This window comes from Petaurus breviceps, unplaced genomic scaffold (assembly GCF_028583685.1).
Source record: "Petaurus breviceps papuanus isolate PSGF00001 unplaced genomic scaffold, PetGlider_PUasm1.0 175, whole genome shotgun sequence".
NCBI classification, from domain to species: Eukaryota; Metazoa; Chordata; class Mammalia; order Diprotodontia; family Petauridae; genus Petaurus; species Petaurus breviceps.
Genome location: NW_027185764.1, coordinates 52366948 through 52389457, shown reverse-complemented (window position 1 = coordinate 52389457; position 22510 = coordinate 52366948). Strand labels below are relative to the sequence as shown.

The window sequence follows — 22510 nt, the reverse complement described above, 5'->3', positions numbered from 1 at the left end:
GACTTTATTGGGATGTCAGAATAAAGCCCAAAGGCTATTTTTTTACATCAGCCTTCCATCATGGAAGGTTTGAATAGCTTATTTATAAGTAGAATTGGGTACCCCTGTTCAAGAAGTTTAATTTTAGGACTTCTATAAATATTTGTATAAATATTACAATCAACCTGCTGTTTAAGAAAGTTTTTGTGTTCCTGATGGAATCACAAAGGAAAAAGTCCCATTTGGATGCTAACCTACCTCTCCTCAGTAAAATGATGACATATAGGAGAAATACTTTGGCAAAATCTTGGCTTCCTTGGGAATATTCTTTATATGTATCTTAAAAAAAATACCGATCTTACATAATAGAGATGAAGTTTTGTCGAGGTCACATAGGCCTGTGCTGTTTGCCAAAGGACTATCTTATAAGTGGGGATATAACTAGTCAAAAGGTCAACAAAACCCAAAGTAAAATCTTTATTTATTTATTTAATCTAAAAAAATTTTTTAGAGGTTATGAGACATGACTAGGGTCACATAGACAATAAATGACAGTGATGGGATTTGAACCTAGCTCATTCTGATTTAACATTTCATTTTTCCCCCAATTACATGTAAAAATTTTTAACATTTGTTTTTAAAAAATACTTTAGTTCCATATTCCCTCCCTTTGCTGTCCCCTCCTTATTGAGAAGGCAAGCAATTTAATATAGGTTATACATGTGCAGTCATGCAAGACATATTTCCATGTTAATCATGTTGTGAAAGAAAACAGACAAAAACCCCCCAAGAAAAATAAAGAAAAAGTATGCTTTGATTTGCATTGACACTCCATCAGTTCTTTCCCTGGAGATGGTGGCATTTTTTACCATAAGTCCTTCAGACTTGTTTTGTGTCATTGTATTGTCAGAATGGCTGTCATTCACAGTTGACCATCACACAATATTACTGTTGCTGTGTATAATGTTCTGGTTCCACTTATTTCCCAAGTGAAATTTTAGAAGTGGAGAATGGAAATAGTTCTTTGTCTATTTACCAATTAAAGCATGGCAAAAATCTAAAAAAGAGAAGTGAAATTGAGAATCAGTTGAATCCAACTCTTTGTGACCCCATTTAGGGTTTTCTTACCAAAGATATCGGAGTGGTGTGCCATTTCCTTGTCTAGCTCTCTAGCTTTTTACAGATAAGTATACTGAGGCAAGCAGGGTTAAGTGACTTGCTCAGGGTCACACATCCACTAAGTGTCTGCAGCTGTTGTCAATGTCAACCAGACCAGAAACAGCTTCTAACCTGGGAATGTCCACAGTCAAACAGATCAAGCCAGAGGCAGGTATGTCAGGGATTAAACAGAAGCTTAATTAATTTCAGAGTGAGGAAAATGCATGCAAGCAGAAGCCCCCTCCCCCTTTCCTCCCAAGGAGGGCTTAACATGCTGGGGCAATGGTAGGTCTTATATACATAAAACAAAACACAAGTGGATTGGACCACAACACAATCATTTTTGGCAGTTCCCATGGCAGGCTTATGTGCGGACAATGTAGACATTCCTAGGTCCTGTGGCAATATTGATCGTCTTAAATCTTCAGGGTTGTTGAGCCTTGAGATTATTCAGTGAGGTACAGAAACAGAGTTAGCATGGCAGGAATAGGAGTACAATGTATAATTTGGTTGCACAAACACAGGAATTCAGGAATTGTTAGCATATCAGGAGATTTTGATGGACGGCTTTAGGCTGCAGCACAATGACTCTCAGGTCCCTGGGAAATAACAAATCTAAACAACTATTGATTAATATTAAAAATCATAAATCCCTCAGTGAACACCTGATGCTGGTCAAAGCAATACACTTTGCTAGAGGGCGAGATCATTCAGAACACAAAGGATTATTGTTATGCCAAGCTCAGAGCACAGCTTGCTTGCTGGGCCTCAGCTCTGGGAAACAGGTGTCTCCAAATATCTCTTTTGCCTTTTTTTGGAGGGCAATTGGTGTTAAGTAACTTGCCCAGGGTTACACGGCTAGTTTTCTTTTTTGTGTGGGTGTTAAGTGTCTGAGGCCCGTTCCTCCTGACTCTGGGGCCAGCGCTTTTCTCATTGTACCACCTAGCCGCCCCTTGTCTCCAAATATCTTGACACTGGATTTGAAATCATGGAGATGAGTTTTCTTGACTCCAGACCTAGCACTCTATCTACTACAATGCATAACTCCCCCTGAAATTGAGAAAGACCTCCCCAAAAGGGATTGTGGAGTAATAGAGGTGAACAATTACATTGGTGCTGCCTTTGTTAATGGATATCGTTGTTATATGTTGGAATGCATCTACACTGGCCCTAGAGATCCAAGACCTAAGAAACTGAATCGGCATACACTGAGAGCCAACACCAGCCATGTTTTACCTTGATTAGACCTGAACATCTGTGGTATGTGTATCCTTGTAGCTGTCAGTAAATAAAAGTAGAACCAAAGACATGGTAAGTACCTGTGTAGTGTTATTTCCATTTTAAGGCAAGTGCAGTGTTTTTACAACTGAGAATATCATGAAGATGGGGAGAACTGATTGCCCCACTTAATGTGGTGGAGCTAGACATAATACTTGCTTATTGCAAGGTCTATGAATTGTATCTCACAAATACTGATGTTCTGTAATTAGATAATAATTTATTTGGCCTAAATTTTTATATTCTGTTATAAAACAAGTAAGCCACAGGATGGGCTAAGGGCTAACACCAGGTCCTTTCCCAGACTGTGTTTTGATAGGCAGGAGAGCATTAGTTAACTAGCACAGAGGATGGGAGCAGTCTAGGAAACAATATAAAGCAAATAAAAGGAACAGAAAACAGAGGCCTGAGGGCACAAAAGGCTCAAGACTTGGTCTACTTCATCTTTTTCTAAGCTGATTCTAATTATTTTTAATTTGAGAAACATGAAGCATGAAAGTTCTAAGTGTTTTGCCTAGGATTGGCCACACAAGTTAATAGCAGAGGGAATTCGAAGAGGATGATTTTCTATTTTAGATGTGATCCACTAGGGTTATGATATTTTCCCATCATTAGAACAAATGAAGCATTTTCTTAGTATTTTGAAATCTTGCTCTATTAATTATAGCTACAAATGCAAAAGAGGATTGGAACAATTAGCTAGACAATTCAGGACAAAAAGAATCTACTACAAAGCCCTAAGTGTTTAAGTATTTTAGCTGACAGTGTTCTTATTGGATCAGACTATTACTTCCTTCCCCCTTTACTTTGCAGTCTAAATACTGTATAACTGGGATAAAATGTACATTAGTACTCTGGGTAATGTTATAATATTTTTTGTATAACTGAGCTTTGCCCACATTATCTATGATGGAGACATCTCATCTGGCAAATAATATGCATGTGCTTCTCAGAGAAAATAACCTATGCTTGCTACCACGTGGGTGAGAACAGTCTCTTTCCATTGATTTTTCAACTGGAACATGATACTTCTTGAAAACTCCTAGGATTCTGATAGGTCTAGGGAATAACCTACAGCACCATGAACCATGGGTGGGGGAAAGGGCTCTTTCCCTACCTTCTTTTAGGCCATATGACCCCAAGAACCAGGCTTGGAGATTTGGTCTGTTTTGTATGTCCTTTTCAGCTCTAGGTATGGGTGGTGGAGTTCCTGGATTCCCAAGCTTGAGCCCTGACAAAGCTCCTGTTGGACAAAATTGTTAACTGACCAAATTATTCAAATAGAGGAGGGGGCTCATTCCCAGCACTATTCTGCTTGAATCCCCTTCCCGTTTCTTACTAAGCTTTATTTTATATTTCCTTCAAACCTCAATTTAGGGTTTACTTCCTCCAAAAAGCCTTCCCTGCTTCTAGCCCCATTTTGTACCATTCATTTTTCTCTGAATTTCCTCAGTACTTAATTATGGTCTATATCATAGACTACTGTGCCCTTACGTGTATCTTAATTAGTAACAATTATCTGATTTCACCATGCCTCTTTGTCTTCTCAGCTAGACTAGAGGCTCATTAAGGGTAAGGGCGATGTCCTCTAATTCTTTTGGAGTTCCCATAGTTCATTAGTTCTTCATAAACTTATCCAAAAATTTTAAAATGAGCAGCACAAAGTAAGATTAGAAACAGGGGAGGCTTTTTGGAGGAAGCAAATCCTATATTAAGGTTTGAAGGAAATGTAAAATAAGGATTAATGAAGAAGGGGAGGGGATTCCTGAAAAGGAGTGGTAGGAATGAGTCCACCCCTCTATTTGAATAATTTGGCTAGGGCTAGCTCTTGCCAAAGTTTGCTTTTTTGAAGTACAATATGTCTGTGTTTTAATGATTTCTGTTATTGATAATCCCTAACAGTGCTTTTTATGTGGTAGTTGTTTGATAATTGGTTTTCTGAATGAATTGAATAAAGCAAAAATATAACAGTAGGTCATACGTTGTTTCTCTTTTCAATTTGTAAAAATTATGAATTTTGTAATTCATCAGCAAATGAATTCTAATATACAAACATAGCACCCCTTCTGGGGATCTTCTTCCAACTTGCACTTTCACTCATGAGTTAGGTCCCTAGTAGTGATGGGCTATTACATTTAGGTTCTAGAGTAAATACTCTTTGTTTACCCACTGCTAACTAACATTTTATATTGCTGGTGCACTTCCTATTAACAGTCAGTCAATAGATATAACTAGTTCTTAGCAAAAACATTTAATTAATTGGTATAATAAGAATAGTAGCTGCAAAATATCCCTCTCCCAGTTATCTTGGTTATAGTCTCACACAAATATACACAATATCCATGGAAAGTGAGCACCAACTTAAAATATAATGGCAGCATATGCAGGATATATACACAACAAAGGCAATTCACAACTACAGGGCCTAGAAATTTGTTCTACTGTAGTGTCTTTACACAGCTCCCATGTGGCAGAGTATGTATCTCTGCTGGGTAGATTGTTTCATTGATTTTCCAGGATCTTTTCCTCTCAACAACTGGCAGTCATCTTTGTTGCCATGGGTCCTATTCTTTAAAGACTCTTCCCAATTGAAGTTGTTGTCTTTCTAACATGCCATTTTGTCTGGTGTGTGTGTGTGTGTGTGTGTGTGTGTGTTTCTGCTCCCTCCTAGGTCTAATCTCCTAATTGTAGAATAACTCTATCCAGTTCAAAGAGACATGACCAATACCTCTGGAGTATAAATTCCTTCCTCTTTAATCTTCCACCTGTTTTCAGATTCCCAGAGCTACATGTGGTTAATTTGTTTACTAAAACAGTGAGATTACTCCATAAAGGATTTACCAAGTATAGGAACCTTTGGAAGGGTGCCACACCTCATTAACTCCTTGTGATAACTTTATGGGCTTTCTAGGCTAGGTTCAGGATGTTGGTCAAAGATTAGCCATTCTACCTCCCCCTCCTCTCCCACCAGCCCCACCCTCTATGCCCTCACACTAAGAAGAACTACAACAAAAAAGAATTGTTCATGTAACTGTGAACTGTTATTAGGTACTTCACCTTTTTCTACCAAGAGTTCTGCATGTGATTTTATAAAATCCATCAAAGTCATCTGCCAACTTTGCTTGAAAATCAATAGTCCTATGATACCTTATGCCAACAATTAAGTACTTTTGGAGCCTAGAGGGCAATTTGCCGACGAGCAGGGTATCTCAAAGTATCAAGCTTCTTTCCTGTATTTCTCATCATCCTGACTAAAGGGCTGCCCTCATGATTTCAAGGTCTTTGCTATACAGGCTCATAAACTTGTCCTCTCTGATTATTTCCTCTGTTTTCTCTGATATGATAAAACCTATAGGAAAGTGAGATTTGAATGAACACTAAATATACAGCCAGAAAGCCTTATCTACTTCCAAGGAAATTGCTCGCTGTTGGTGGCTGCTGGGAAAGCCCTAGTGTCCTTTTTAGCTTGATTAACAGATGGAATTTTGGCCTCAAAACAACTATGTAATTGTAGCAAAATAATTAATGAGTATTTTATATGTGCTTTATAAAGCCATGCATAAAAAAGGTAAGTCTTTTCTCTACACTAAGGCTTTCCTTGATGGTGTCATGAAAGATTGAATGTTTCCATTAAATGTATTTTAATCTAGCAGGAAGAAAGGAACATTATAATTATATGAATAAAACAACACCTAACTTGCGGTCAAAATCAAGTCTTCAAAGAAGACTGGGATTTATTATTATGGGGAAAATTTGCTTCTACCAAAATTAGGTAAAACTCCATATCTAAAGTGAAGTAGAAGGCTGAGGTAATTACTTAGTTATTTTTGCATCCTCAGAAGCCACAGCTGCTGGAAAAAATTGAAAAGAAAGTTCTCAATCACCATAGTCTTTGGCACAGTCAAAAAGTTCAAGAAATATGGTTTTATGACACCAAGAAAGATGCATTGCTATCTGCCTTGACAGTGAACCCTAAAAGGACCACTGGGCCTCTACATCTGACTTGGAACTGAAACCTTCCATATGTGTTGATTCTCTCTCTTTGAATGTGAACTCCTTGAGAACAGGACTATCTTGCTTTTCTGTTTGTATTCCCAGGCACTTAGAACTTTAAAACTAGGAAGATGCAATCTTTGGGCATAGTAAGTGCTTAATAAATGCTTTTTCATTCATTCAAATAAAATTAGGAGAAATTTATCTGCAGCTATCTTAAAAGCAGCAAAGAAAAACTTAAAGCAATATCTAATACCGTATTTTACCTAATAATTGTTACCGCTGCATAATTGTTGAACCCTGTTTTTTTTTCCAGTCCAAAAATTGGTTTATAACTTTTCATTGCTTAATCGTCGCATGGTATGATTCTATTTGACGTGCTGCTTAAAAGGTAAACAGAGCAGCAATGTATTCACCAGTAGCATATGAAAATGCATTAATCTCTTACAAATCTAATTCTAGATTTATCTCTTATGCATCTAATACCTAGGATTCTCTTATTCATCTAGAACCTGGAAGAGCCTAGAATTCTCAGCCCACACACATTGTCAATATATTTCCAAAAGCTGACATACATAATTTGTTTAGAGTGCTGCAGTACTGATGGATTGTCACTCAACCCAATGAAGAGCCAGTAGGTGCAAGGGAAATGGGCAGGCAGTCGAAGCTGCCATGTATAAGTCATGTGATATGGTAAGATTTGCTATTTTAACATATATTCCCAATTTTAACATATATTAATAAGTATTCTGTGCATCATAATCTTGCACCAAAGACAGTTTAGTAATAAATGATTTTTAAGTAATACCAGCACATTTTTAAAAAAGCTTTACATAATGGTTTCACACCACTTTTTTGCAAAAAAATTTGGCATAAAATCTGCCACATTTATGCAGTGAAATATTGTAAATCACCTTGCCATTTCTGGGAAATGAACCAGAGTGGGAAGGGAAAGAAAACAAGCACTAATTAAGTACCTGTAACTATGTGACCATGCTAAGTTCTTTATCTTATTTGTTTCTCACAACAACCTCATGAGGCAAGTGCTGTTATTATCCTCATTTTATAGTTGAGAAAAGTGAGACAGAGGTTAAGTGACTTGTTTAGGGTCACACAGCTAGCAAGTGTCTGAGTTCAAATTTGAACTCAGGTCTTCCTGACTCCGAGCAGGGAACTCTAGCTACTGCTCCACCTTTCTGCTTGAGATGGGCAGATGTACATTTTTATTTAATTAGAGATTTTTAAACATCTAGTTGGATAGTATGCCCCAAGAATAAATTCTGAGGGCAGTTATTGTGTTTTAAGCAAATGAAAAATTAAATGAAACCTTTAAAAGAAATAATAGCCTGTGTTCTCTGTATCATACATTGTAATTATTTTAGTAACAGTACCAATAATAATACCTTTTCCATCCATAAAGGTCTTACAAAGAAAGGAAGGGGAAAATAATGACTCAAAAATTTTCTGATAAACATAACATCTTCATGTCCTTGCTTTTGAGGTAGTTGCTTATGTAACCATATGAGAAACCCACAAGTTGAAAAAAAAATTAAACCTAGGTATAGTTTGACTGTAACACCAAGGATTCAGACTTCACCACAGGTAAGGCAAAAGTCTGAAACCCTAACTGGGAACACTGGGAAATGCAGTCCTCACCAGGCAGTTCTCTCCTAAACCTGAAAGAAATTGGAACTGTTATGAGTTTTGGAGTGGGGAGGGTATATTGTGGTCAAATTGGGAATTTTGACCTTGTTGATCTGAGATGGGATGGAGAGAAGACAGCAATAGATTGAGTTCCTACAAGCATTTTGCAGTGTGGTTCCATGACTAGAGACTAAGTATAGTAGGTTGGGTTCTAGCAGAACAAAGCACTTAGACTGAAACTATTGGTTATAGCAGTCTCTTTAAGAACTGAGGAAAAGATGTGAAAAACTTTAATCTCTACCATTAAAAAAAAAAAAGCTTGCACTTATGGTGGACAGACAATACCATATGATTTTCCTTCACTATTTCTTTGAGCTATTTCAATTTTTTGATATGGGTGTCAAAATATCCATGAACCATCATAATTGCTTTGTTCACCATGTCTGTACGTTAATTCCATGATGGAGGTGGCAAACCGGAGGATGGCAGAGTCTAGATGGAATACTCAGAGTATAACCTGGTCAAAGATGTAAATGTCTATCCAAAATGTTCAAGTTTCTTCTTATCTGGGACCTCTAGAACTGAGAGTGTGAGAGGATCTTTTTTTGTTGTTAGTAACTTTTATTTATAAACTCTTAGAGAATGAAGTCCACATGGTCCAGGACTGCTTCTCCCCTTGGTTAAATAAGAACTATTGTTGTAACTAGAGTAAGGTGTCTTAGACCTAAGAGGCTTCACTTAGCCTCTGACCTCCCAGTGAGGGGCAAGATAGGGGTAAGAATCAAAGGGAAGTTCATGACTGTGGTCACCCAGTGGGAAGAGATAGGTGAGGTCTGGAAAAAATCAGCTCCTTGACCCTTTCCTGTGGAGAGGAAGATTTTTTTTTAAGGAATATTGGAGGAAACTTTGCTCTACAGTGACATCTGCTGACTACATGACTATCTCAAAAACCAATATTTAAATTTATAGTCTTCTTATAAGAATATCTTTTAAAATGGAGGGAGAAAGTAATTTCTGTTTTGTACTTTCTTTTCTACTTTGATCAGACCTGTAATTTCATTTGTATGAGATAATTCCCTCCACCAATGTAGGCCACTAATTATTCTGTACCTTGTAGTCTTATCGAGAAATCAGGGAGTTTGAGAAATTGGGCAAATTGCTTAGGGTCAGAATAGGCACTTGAACCCAGGTTTTCTTGACTCCTAGGCCAGGACTCTAGTCATAACACCTGGTTGCCTCTATTATGACCTTCTATAACACATTCATTTGGGGGACACAGTTAAAGATCAAACTCAATTGTTCTGTCTCCCTAAAATGAGTGGAAAGTCTGACTCCTAACAAACTACTTTCACATCCACAAATACACACTGAACTTACACTTTGTGGAATAATTATTTTTTAAAAATTCAAATTTCTTCCCATTAAATAATAACAATAATTCATTCTGATTTTTCCTCAGTAGGTTATTCAGAATGAACTATCCAACTGATTACCCCCATTCTTCAACTCACTGTGTGGGGGCTGACAGTCAAAAGGCAATATAAAGAAAGGAAAGGAAAAATAATAACTCAAAAATTTTGCACCTTTTAGACAAGTGATGAGCTATGATTGCTAAGTATGGGGATTCTAAGTGCCCTGGTTATATTAGAAAGTATAATTAGTTTACCTCCCATTGGCCTGAATTTCCCAGTGGGTTGGATAGTATTTATCTTTCTGCATTTCCTTCTCTAAATCATAGAGCATTTTTGCTCTTTTTGTGAAGAAAGAACCTTATTCATTCCGGACAAGGTTGTCTTTTAGTAGTCAATAGACATTTCCTTGTGTTTAGTTGGAATCATGGCCCAGTGGAGCAGGAAGGGACCTTAGAGATAATCTAATTCAACCTTCTCATTTTACAGAGGTGGAAGTGAGACTAAGATAAAGGGATTTGCCCAAGGTCAAATGACTAGTTAGCAGTAATCAGAAACTAACTTATTTGGCTTGTCTATGTGATTTGTCTCTTCAAGGCTTCTGTTAATGGTTAAATTAGCATTTAAGTTAACAAATCATCTTGGAATTGAAAATACCATCTTTTTTTTTTTTAATTAGGAAGTTTAAATGGTCTCCAAAAGAGAAGGCAGTTGAACAAAGCCAAAGCTAGCATCCCCAATAGCACATTTCATAATGATTACATTCAAGTAATTCCATCCAAGGGGCACCTATTTAAGCATCGTCTTCACCAATTCTAGACCCTTATCCTTCCATCAATACTAGTGTCATGTTTTTCTCAATTCTTGCCCCTAGACTGAAGGAAATAATGGAATCATATGTATCATTACTGCTTAATAATGAAAAATTGTCCTAAATCTTAGAGACAAACTGAACCAACCGCCTATTTTTAATGAGGACCAAGAGATCTCATGATTTGCCAAAGATAACAAAGCTCATAAGTAGCAAGCAAGTCTCCTGACTCTAAATCCAGCACCACTCATCTTCTTCAGCTAGTCACTCAATGTGGCTTAACAACCCTGAAATTCTTCTCTTGAAGATTCCCTAAGGAATGTACTCCTAACAGTGGTCATTCTGATTTCTCTCATTGTCCTCAAACTCCCCAACTTTCAACCTTTGTCCTTCCATTCCTAGCAGATAGCCTTGCCTTTTATTACAGCATTTCAGTTTTACAATGCCTTTTTCCCACAATAAGTTTATGAGATAGTATTATTAGCTCCATTTTACAGATGAGGAAAGCAAGACTCAGACGCAAGACATAGCCAAGAGAATAGACATGGTGGCCATGCTGGTTGTCTTACATATATAAGGGAGACAGCTGATTCCTGACCAGTTGATTTCTCAAGATATAATCAGAAATAATAACAATAGTTAATTTATATAGCACTTAACTGTGTGCCAGGCAGACACTGTGCTATGTGCTTTATAGTGATTACTTCAACTGGATCCCCATACTAACCCTGGGAGGTAGGTGCTATTATTATCATCCCTATTTTACAGATGATGAAACCAGGACAAAAAAATGTTTGTGACTTGCCCAAAGCTACACAGCAAATAAGTGTATGAGGCCAGATTTGACCTCAGATCTTCTCAATACCAGGGCCAGCCCTCTGTGCCCTGGGTCACCTAGCTGCCCTGTGAGTATATTAAATGATAAAGTATTACCACTCTGTTAAATCTTTCCAAATTTTAACCCCTTTTCCTGATGGAGTTAGAAGTGCTTATGGAGGGCTTTAAAGAGCTACACCTGACAAGTTAAGCATTGAATCAGCTTGAGAAGATCCAGACAGAAACCACACTCAAGGAGGAACCCAGCTCCTGGTGAGAGCAATAGAAATATGATGGCTGCAGAAAAGGGGAACTGAAAGAAAATCATGTGGAAGTCAAGAGAGTGGAAGCAGGATTGAGGACAACTGCCACAGTGAGACCCGTCAGAACTCCAGGAAGGAGGCCATATTGCATCTGGAACAAAGAGGGTCAGAAGCAAAGCTATGTTTCTGAAAACCAGCTCCTCCTCCCCACGTGGTAATTCAGTCTCTCCTTTTTCTTCTGGAACTCTCTCTTACCTGAAGCCTTCTCCTCCGGACACAGGGAAACGCTTACCTTTGTTTTAAACATTTACTTTGTATTTACAAACACTGTTAACCACAGGCATTTGCTAATGTGGATGAGGAAATTTATTGGGACTGTCCTTGGGAGGAGGCAATTGAGGAGGATCTATCCCCCGAGAAGAGAATTTTATTACAAAGGGTTTATTTTTGTTTCTGTTTTTTACAGCCAGGCCTCTGGTTGTGTGGTCTTAGAGGTAAAAAAGAGAATTTTAGATCCTTTTGGTCACAATAGCCTAGAACAGAGAGGGAATGTTTATATTGAAAAGACCATTTATTCAATAAATCAGTATTTTAGGAGGTGGGGGTGGGGAGGGGAGGCAAATAGGAGACAGAACAAACCTGTTCACCACTGCTATATTTAAGGCAGAAGTTGTGTTAGCAAAGTGTAAAGCTACGAGCAAAAGGAAGGCCATCTGTGTAATGGGTTTTTATAAGAATCACCTGGGCATGAGGCTGGAGGTAGGGTGGAAATTCACATCCAAATTCATAGTTGGGCCTTATCTCCAGCGTTTTTTTGCTGTGGGTTTTGTTTGTTTCATTTTTGTAGGCTTCATGGGAAGAAAGACCACCAAGTGACCATTCTACTCCATTACTTTCAGATAGGCTAGGAATGGAGAGGTTAAATGCCCTCCATGTGGCTGAGAGTAGAGAGGCTCCATAGAGAGATTAGGTATTCTCAGGGGAGCAAGGAAACCCACAAACTGCCTCTCCTCCATCCTATCACCCCTCCCATCCTCACCCACTGATGGTGCTGTGGTAGCATGAGCTAGGTACAGCAAAGGAGGAGTTATGATAGATCCTAGAAAACTGTGGCAGAAATGCAGGGACCTAGAACACCAGCAGGTTAAGGCTGGCCAGGTGTTATGGTGGATGCTAGATAGCAGTGAGATACAATGAGACTGGCAGCCATAGTGAGATCGGTTGGAAATAGTTCCAAACCCCACTGCTTCTTGCTGGGCCCCATACTCATTGCCAAATGTAGCACCAATGCAATATTCACAGCACCAACAGCAACTATATCAGCATAATTCTGAATAATTCATAAATCTGAATGTGGTCTCAATAATAATATACAAATTGAAGTGTCTGTTCTACTGTATATGTGGCCCATAAACAAGTTACATAATTTCTCTGAGCCTCAATTTTCTCATATGTAAAAAGGTAATAATAATATTTACACTGTCTACTTCACAGGGTAGTTGGGAGGAAAATGTTTAATAAATTTTAAAGTGATAGAAAAAATGTGAATTTGCCTGTTCTTATAACTATTATTATTATTATTGTTATTAATCTTGTCCTTATAGGGGCGGCCAGGTAGCACAGTGAGTAAGAGCACCGGCTCCAGTGTTGAGAAGACCTGGAGATCAAATCTGGGCTCAGACACTTAGCACCCACCCAGAAACACCTGGCCATGTAACCTTGAGCAAGTTACTTAACCCCAATTGCTTAAAAAAAAAAAAAAAATCTTGTCCTTATTTTTCTCTTTGGAATTCAGATAGAAACAATCTTGGGATAAGTGACTATCCTCAATTATTTATGTTTAATGGTCTACAGACTTTCAAAAAATGGTGTATGGACATAGATGATGAAATAACTAGTTTTTGTAATGAATAAAAATATTGGGATATAAACTCATCCTCAGTAGGCTTACTGAATGTACCTTCAGGATAATTCACGAAGCACAGAGAATAGCAAGATTATATGTTATACTTTATCCTGGCCAACATGATTTTGTTTTCTTATTCTAGGTTTCAGTATTTCAGAAAACTTCATTATACTCAGCTTAGAAACCATGATCATTTTTTATAATAACATCTATTAAAATATGCAAAATTTTTTTTTAAAGCAATTGGGGTTAAGTAACTTGCTCGAGGTTACACGGCCAGTTATTTCTGGGTGTGGTGCTAAGTATCTGAGCCCAGATTTGATCCCCAGGTCATCTCGACACTGGGGCCGGTGCTCTTACTTGCTGAGCCACCCGGCTGCCCCTAAAATATGCAAATTTTAATCAATTATTTTACGGATCTACATGATATTTGGGGCAACTCTGGGTAACAGTGATGATGTTTTGGTTCCAGATAGCTTATTGAATTCTTATAGATACTTTGAGGTCTGTATTTATAGCATGAAAATTAGTTTTCATATAAGCTTGAGAAAAAAGTAAGCTTCTTTCTGAGATATAATTCTGGTCACAAGGTCATGTCTTGATGAGTATGTGGTAGGTGCTAAATTTATGCATCTTGGTGATATATTTTAGTTTTTAGTATTTCCTTGTATATTTCTTATTGCTCAGCAAGTTATCTCATTAAGGACAACCTATCCATAATTTCTAGTGGCAATGACAGTGTTGAATAGTCATCATAAACTTGTCCACTTCTGTAAACAAATCTGCATGGCAGTCAGTTGGTTAATGCTTCACTATCAACATAAAGATGTTTAAGTTCATAAGGATGTTTGCCAAGGAGGGTTCTTTGATTTCATTCTTGAAATATTATGGGATTCATTTGAAGATAAACCACTTTCAGTGATACCTTCTGTCAGCCTTTACTATTCCTTGGTGAAGTGAGCTCTCTACTTGTACCAAAATTGTGTTACAGGTTGGTTTTAAACACATTTATATTGATGTTTAAAAAGAAAACAAAACATCACCAATATTTTCTTCCCTTTTCTTCTTCCTAGAGAGCCATCCCATATAACAAATAATGTTTTAAAGAAAAAAGAGAATAAATAAGAAAAATGGTTAATATGTTAAAAGCTCTGAAAATTTGTGCAATGTACCACATCCATGGAGGTCTCACCTCTGCAGAGGTATTAAGTGGGGGTACCTTCCCATATTTATTTTTTGGTTTTCTTACTCTTTTACTTCTTTACCATTACTCTTTGTTTCCTCTTCTTTTCTATTACAAAAAGTAATGCTAAAATTATTTTGAAGTGTATGAGAAATTTCTTATCAGTGTCCTACTCAGATTTGTCGTCTTCTCTTTCTTCTGCTCCTTTTTCTCCTCCTTCTAATGGGGTACCTGGGGTCTAAATCAATTTGTAAAACCAGTTTGCACAATTGTAACTGCAATTTGTATTGTAAAATTGTAATCTGTAAAATCCCTTTCCCAGCCTCAAACTCTGCCCCTTCCCCCTATCCATACTCTGCCTAGGCAACAATTTGTGACTCCTTTGTTCTTACTTAATCTCTTCATGTCTCCTCCGTCTGGCCCAAATCTCATCTAAATTATCTAGGAGACGTGAGGCAAGTTCCTCTCAGTCAGCTCTAACCTTTATCTATGCACTGAGGTCCCTTCCCTCCATCCCATCAGCCCTGACAATGGCAGCCCTATCCTTTAAAAGTAAAAGCCTGTATCCCTCTCACTTGCAGTCCTAAAGGACTCTTGCCCGCTTCTCACAGAAGCGTAACAATAAACTTCTACAACTCTCACTCTAATTCAGCCTGAGACCTTGAATTCTTTCCAGACGCTATTGCAGGTTTTCTGGTCTTAGATAAGACCAGAGTTCCTGCTGAACCTAGAGGGAGCCATCCCTCATCACTTCTTCATCCATGTCTTTGCCTTCCCTCGATACATGTATTCCCTCTCTCTACTTGGGGTGCCATACACTTACATGTTGGTGCTCTTTTCATAGGAATATAATTTTAGGTTGCTTATATTTTATAAGATATTTTGGGGTTAGGGCTAGATTTATTTTAAAATGTATTATTTATTTATTTTTGTTTTGTTAACAATGAGCTGGGAAATTTCCTTTTTGCCCTTCACAGTTTGCATTTATGATTTCTTGAAAAATAGCTCTGAGAAAACAGGCTTTTAAAAAGCCCGTTGTTATTCAAATAGAGCTACTTGCTACTTGACTGGATCTTTAAACCCGAATCACTTTGGCTTTCATTGAATGGCCAGTAATAACTCCCAGTCCATACTTCTGTTGCTCATTATTTAGGTTTTGATGACTTAGAATGAGTGTAAGTAGCAATTATTTTCTGTTCTATATAGAAACCCTAAGGTTTTTTCCCTCCCAAACTGATACTTTTGTGATGGTAAACAAGGCCATCTTTTGTCTCAACTCTTACCTGGCCCTAGTCCTTGAATGGGCATTGCCTCAAACAAACCAGACCTGGGAAAGAGCTTAATTTAGAAAGGTCCAAGGTCATCCATTGCATTCTGGGCCATCGCTGGTCCTCTTGACTTTTGCCTTGCCACAATGGACTCCACTGACTCTAGAGGAGAGAATAAGGCTTTGATTCCCATGCAAGGCAAGACATTATCCTCATGGTATCATTAGTCCTTTTTGAGAATGAAGGATCAACAACAACGATAACTTGGAGTATAAGCTTAGTAGTGGAAACTATGTGAAAGGGCATGGATATTTTAGATACTTTATTTGCATAATTCCAAATTGCTTTCTGTAATGTTTGGTATCAGTTCATAGCTCCACTGACAATTCAGTAGGGTGTTTATCTTCTTATATCCCCTGCAACACCAATTATTTCCATCTTTTGTCATCTTTGCCAATTTGCAAGATGTGAAGTGAAACTTCAGGGTGTTTTGATATGTATTTCTCTTATTATTAGTAATTTGGAACATTCTTTCATATATGGTTATTATTTTGAGAACTATCCTTTTTGTTTGTTTGTTTTTGCTTTTTGGAGGGCAATTGGGGTTAAATGACTTGCCCAAAGTCATGCAGCTAGTAAGTGTGTCAAGGGTCTTAGCCCAATTTGAACTCAGGTCCTCTTGACTCCATGGCCAGTGCTCTATTCACTGTGCCATCTAGCCACCCTGAGAACTGTCCTTTTTTTAAAGGAATACTTTTCAGTTGAATATATATAAGTATTTTTGGTGAAAACTCCCAAATTTTATGTATTTGTAATTATGTGGAATGGAATTTGCCTTTCTATTGTTGCCTCTTGAATTTCGTTATTGTAGAGAAATGCTATTGACTTTTGAGGGTTTTATTTTGGAGTCTGCAATTTTGCAGATGTTACTAATAGTCTCTAGTAGTATATTTGCTGATTATCTAGGATTTTCTAAGTAAATCTTGTCATCATCAAATAGGAAGGCAGCTTTAGTTCCTCTTTACCTATTAATTTCTTTCTTTTTAATTTACCTTAAATTTCTTTCTCGTCTTACTGTCATTGTTAGCATTTCCAGGACTAATCTAACAATAAGGGAGAGAGTAGGTATTTATTATATCCTTATTTTACTCCTATTTTTACTGGAAAAGCTTCTGCTGTACCCCCATTGCATATGATTTGGCTTTAGATACTTTATGATATTAAAAAGGTTACTGTATGACTCTACTTCATAGAATCTCTAGGAGAAATGAGTATCATAAATTGTGGAAGGCTTTTTCTTTTTTTGCATCTACTGAGATAATCATCTGGCTTTGGATGCTTTTATTTATAATGTGGTTAATTATATTTAGGTACAACTAGGGAGCACAATGAATTGAGTATCTGACTAGAGTCAGGAAGGCTCCTCTTCCTGAGTTCAAATCTGGCCTCGGGCACTTAATAGCTGTGTGAACCTGAACAAGTCACGGTTTCCTCATCTGTAAAATGAGCTGGAGAGGGAAATGGCAAACCACTGCAGTATCTTTGCCAAGTAAACTCCAATGTGGTTTCACAGAGAATCAGACATGACTAAAATGACTGAACAACAAAAAATTATATTTATTGCTTTCCAAATGTTGAGTTATCTTTGCATCTCTGGCATAAATCTAATTTGGTCATAATGAATTATTTTTTGGACGAATCATTGTAATTTACTTAGCAGAATTTTAAAATTTTTGAATCAATATTTGTTAATGACCCTTTCTGTGTTTTACCCATACATTGTTTAGGTATTAGAACTATATTTGTCTCATTAAAGGAAATGATTTCTTGATCTTTGTTTAGAATAATTTCTCTAGTATGGATACTAATTGTTCTTTAAAAGTTTGATGAGATTCTCTTGCAAATCTTTCAAGATCAGGAGGTTTGTTTTTTTTTTCCCCTCTTGTAGGTAGTTTATAGCCAGTTCTATTTCTTTTTCTAAAACTGGATTATTTAAGATTTCTATTTGATTTTCTGTTTGGGCATTTTATATTTTTGAAGGTATTCTATTTCTTCTATGTTCTTAGTTTGCATATAATTGTGCATGGTAGATTCTGATAATCTTTTTATTCTGATTTTGTTGTGATTTTTAATTTTGTTCATTAGTTTTTATTTCTTGTTCTTAATCAAATTGGCTAATGGTTTATTAATATGTCTTTTCAGAGAACCAGCCCTTTCTTTTATTTATAATTTCTATAGTTTTTCTTTCTAGTTTATTTCCCCTCTAATTCTCAATCCTCAAAATCTTTTCATTTTTGCTTATTTAGGTTTATTTATTTATATCAGTGTTATCCTGGACTCCCCACTTTCCCTCACCCCATATAGCCAATCAGTCCTCAAATCTTGCTGTTTCAACCTCCACAACATTTCTCACATCTAACCCCTTTTCTCCACTAACACACATCAACTTAGTGCAGGATTAACTAATTTCTCACCAAGATTCTTGCCCACAGCATTCTACAAAAAGCTCTCTACACTCATTGCTTCTACTTTTTTTCACTTCCTGCTCACTTCTCAAAGCCTTGCACTCTTATTTTCAATCTCACTATTCACTGAAGCTGTTCTTTCAAAATTAAGCGATGGTTTGTTTCTTTACTATTAACCATAATATCCTTTTCTTAGTCTTCAAGCTTCAGGTAACTAGGTGATATCGTGTATAGAGTGCTGGACTTGGAGTGAGGAAGACCTGAGTTCTAGTCCTGCCTCAGATATTTTGTAGCTGTGTGACCCTGGGCAATTTACTTAATCTCTATGTGCCTCAGTTTCCTCATTTGTAAAATGGGAATGATAATAGCACCCACATCCCAGGATTGTTATGAGGATGAAATAAAATAATATTTTTAAAATACTTTGCAAACCTCAAAGTACTATATAAATGAGAACTCCTCCTCTTCCTCCTCCTCCCTACTGCTGATACTAACTACTACTACCACTACTACTACTACTACTACTACCACTACCACTACCACTACCACTACTACTGATGGGGTATAGGCTCTGGGAACTCTTGAACCCCTTGAATCTTCCCACTTGATCTGGTGTTCCCCAGAGGCCAAAAGTCTTCCATTATCCCTAGGCCCAAATCTTTGTTACTCTTAACCTACCCTAGCCCTTCATTGTCCAGCTACTTCCCAAGTTTGATCCTGTTAAAATATCTATACCTAAATCTGTTATCCTTAATCTAGCCTCGCCCTCCATTGTCTATCATTTCCAGGTAGCCTTCAGCTATTTCCCACCCTTAATCCCATTCCTGGAGTCTGACCTCAGTCCCATCAAGATCCTCTCTAGACTCTTCCTCAAGACCCTCCCTAGACCCTTCCTTCCAGACTACTAGACTACCCCTAGATGCCTCCCACTGTCTTTCTGTATAAAATATCCTTCTTGCCTCCATGACGGGACTCGGATTCAATTTAGCTTAGACTCAGTGTATGTCAATACAAGCATCACAAATACTTAGGCTCCTTAAGAGTCTACCCATTATGGTGAATCTTTAATAAACTTTGCTTTACTTTGACTGAAAGAAGGCTTGAGTCGAATTCATTTGGCAGGACCCGGCATGTGGGCATTTTGGGGTCCTGAGCACCCCTAAACCCCAAACCTCATCATTAGTACTACTACTGATTCTCCTTAGTGTTTGATTTTATTAACCACTCTGTTCTGGATACTCCTTCCTTCCTGCTTTTTTTTTTTTTTGCCACATACAGTTCTCCTTATTTTCTTCCTATTCTCTGATGGCTCTTTCTAACTTTTCCTTTGCAGAATCATCACCTGTATCCTCCTTATTAGGTATGGGTGTACTCCAGAGCTGTGTGGTATCAAATTCAAATAGAAATGGTTCCCTGTGGACCACATATTGCCTTATAAAACCACAAATTAACATTATCTACCTGTATTTTATTTTTATTTATTTGTTAAACATTTTCCAATTACATTTTAATCTTGCTCTAGCTGCATTCCAGTCTTGTGGGCAATGAATTTGACACCTCTTTTCAGAGGACTGTCCTGGAATCTCTTCGTTTTTTTCCCCTTCTACAATCTCCTCCAAACCCACTCTGCCTCACAACTTCCTGTTTCTATTGAGGTTACATCACTACTTCCAGTAACCCAGGTTTCCAATACTGTGGTCATCTCTCCCTCTTCCTTCTCACTCATTACCCCCACCCCCCATCCTCTCTCATTTGCTAAATCTCAGTTATTTCTCCACTTAGTCTACCTTCCACAAAGATATCAAATCAATAAGCCTCAAGTACAGGTCTGACCAGGTCACACCCCTGCTCAAAAAATCTCAGAGGCTCCCAGTTGCCTCTAGGATAAGTACAAGCTCATTTGTTTGGCATTTAAAGCCCTTCCCAATTTGGCTTCAGCCTATTTTTCTAGGCTGTTTCCTATTATTCCCTCTCATGCATGCTACTTTCCATTAAAGCTAGTCTACTGATTTTCCATCTCCCACATTCATGTCTTTGCACAGGTTGTCCCTCATCCAGGGAATGTTCTCCTTTCTTATCCCTACCTCTTGGCAACTCTAGTTTTCTTTTATCGCTTTTTTCTAGGCAATCAAGGTTAAGTGACTTGACCAGGGTCGAACAGCTTATTAGTGTCTGAGGCCAGGCTCCACCTTTCTTAAAGTCTTAGCTCAAGTACCACCTCCTTAGAAGAGGCCTTACTTGATTTCCCCAAGTTGTTAGTGGCTCCCAAAAGATATTGTATTTATATTGTATCTTCTTCTCTGTGTACATTTTGCATCTCTCCAATAGAATGTATACCCCTCCAGGGTAGGTTCCCTTTTTATTTTTGTTTGTTTATCCTCAGTCCCTAACTGAGAGCCCGTCATACAGCCATGGTTTAACAAATTCTTGCTGACTTTGCATCTACTCAAAAACCAGTTCATGATATTAGAGGGGAAGAACCCCTTAGTAATCCCTTTACATGCCAGAGAGCCAGGTAGGGGAAGTGACTTACTCACTGCACAGATAGATGGCTGGAGTAGAATCCCCAGACCAGGACCATGGCCCCTGCTCCAGCTGTCTTAGGTTGGCCCTGGGGAGGAGATAAAATATCCAAGAAATTGACTTAATTTAATACTCTAAATAGTCTGAGAAATAGACTAAATCCATGAAAGCAAGGAGCCTGAGTTCGATGAGACCAGATGCCCTACAAAAAGGTCATAGTGTTTTTTATCAGTGCTCTTAAATGCCAAGACTTCACATTCTTTAGTTACAGGACCATAGGATGATAAGATTTAGAAGTGTATGGGGTTTGGGAGAGCATCTAGTTCTATCCAGTGAAAAGAGCCCTGGATTTGGATTTAAAAGCTGCTTCTTGTGACCTGTGCAAGTGCCCCCCTCTCTGGGCCTCTCCCTGTTACCCCTCTCCCCCACAACTTCCAACCCCACCCCATCCCATCCCCTGCACCCATCTTGGGGCCCTTCCAGCTTTAAATCTACAATCCTGTGACTCCCTTATTTGATACATCAAGGAACTGGGGTCCAAAGAGGGAAAGTGATTAACTCAAGGTAACACTCTTAATTCTTCAAGGATTGAATGTTTCAGATTAACAAATTTTGCCCAGGCCAGTCCACATCTGGAACTTTGTATTCAGTTTTGCATTTCACTTGAGGGCATGAACAATAACATATGCTTCTCATCCTAGGTGTTGGATTAATGTCTGTGGAATCAAATAGACTAGATGGGGTAACTTTCCTGCAATAAAAAGCGCTAAGGGGAAGGTAGAAGCTAAGTGCTCTTAAAGAGATGTCCTTCCATCTCTTGAAGGCATAAAGTTATTGGTACCTGCAGCACAGCAAACAAAAGGTAGCAGATAATTAGCCACTTGGGAGTTTCTTCCAGAGTTGATGGGCCAGGAGAACTCACTATGAACCATAACTGATATAATTTGGGGATTTTATATAGTCTGTACAGCTAAATATACTGCCCCTGTCATGTTGCCAACATTGAAATTACCACCAGTTTGAGCACTTCTTTGGTTTCAATAACAATGACTGAGGCATTGTCTTCATGTTGTCATTGCTAATATGCAAGTGATAGATGTGGAAGGGACATTAATCTGCTGCTGTTACATATTTGGCATGGGAAGGCAGACTATAAGAACTCTTAGGAGATAGAACCAAGGACAGTTACACTTTGAGGATGGTGAGAAACTTATTCCCTAGGGAGGTGAATAGGTGAGTAGCATTTGTCACCAAGGACCCAAAAAGGGAATAATGGGCATTGAAGACAAGGTACCTACCTTGCCATTTTGCCTGAGGTCAAACTTTCCTCTAGTACGTTCTGTTGGCTTTTTTGAACTCTGGAAGTTAATACTAGAAGAGGGAAAATTTTCAGAGGTCTCATGAAACAGTGCAGTATCCTTCATACAGTCCTCCATCATCATTATCCTCATAGCAAATTGACTTTTTCTCATAGTGGCCCTAAAAACAGATTGGGTGTGGGGCAGAGCAATGAGTGTGGTGTGATGCCAATGAACTTTTCCAGGAACACTAATTTCTTCTTTCTCAGTTTGACAGTTTTCCCCTCTGCACCATCCCTCCTCCTCCCCCTTTTCCTTTTCTCCTTATTTTTAATTCTATAAATACCTTTGTTAAATTTAATTTAAATTAATAATTATAATGAAAATCATGAAATCCTGGGGAAGTTGTGCATTTGTAATCAATAGAAAGAATATACTTTTTGCAGTTGAAGGGTAGATGAATCAATAGGCCAAAAGGCTGTCCATGGGATGGATACTACAAAATCTGCAGTTATT

General features: G+C 37.9%; 1 long non-coding RNA gene across 1 annotated transcript; it reads right to left on the bottom strand.

Moving 5' to 3' along the window:
• Window positions 1–320: 320 nt before the first annotated feature.
• LOC138159128 (uncharacterized) lies at window positions 321–22137 on the bottom strand. Its single transcript, XR_011167816.1, has 3 exons — window positions 21995–22137; window positions 20707–20784; window positions 321–1036 (listed from the first exon to the last, which is right to left on the bottom strand). It is a non-coding gene; the product is annotated as an uncharacterized lncRNA (long non-coding RNA).
• Window positions 22138–22510: the final 373 nt, after the last annotated feature.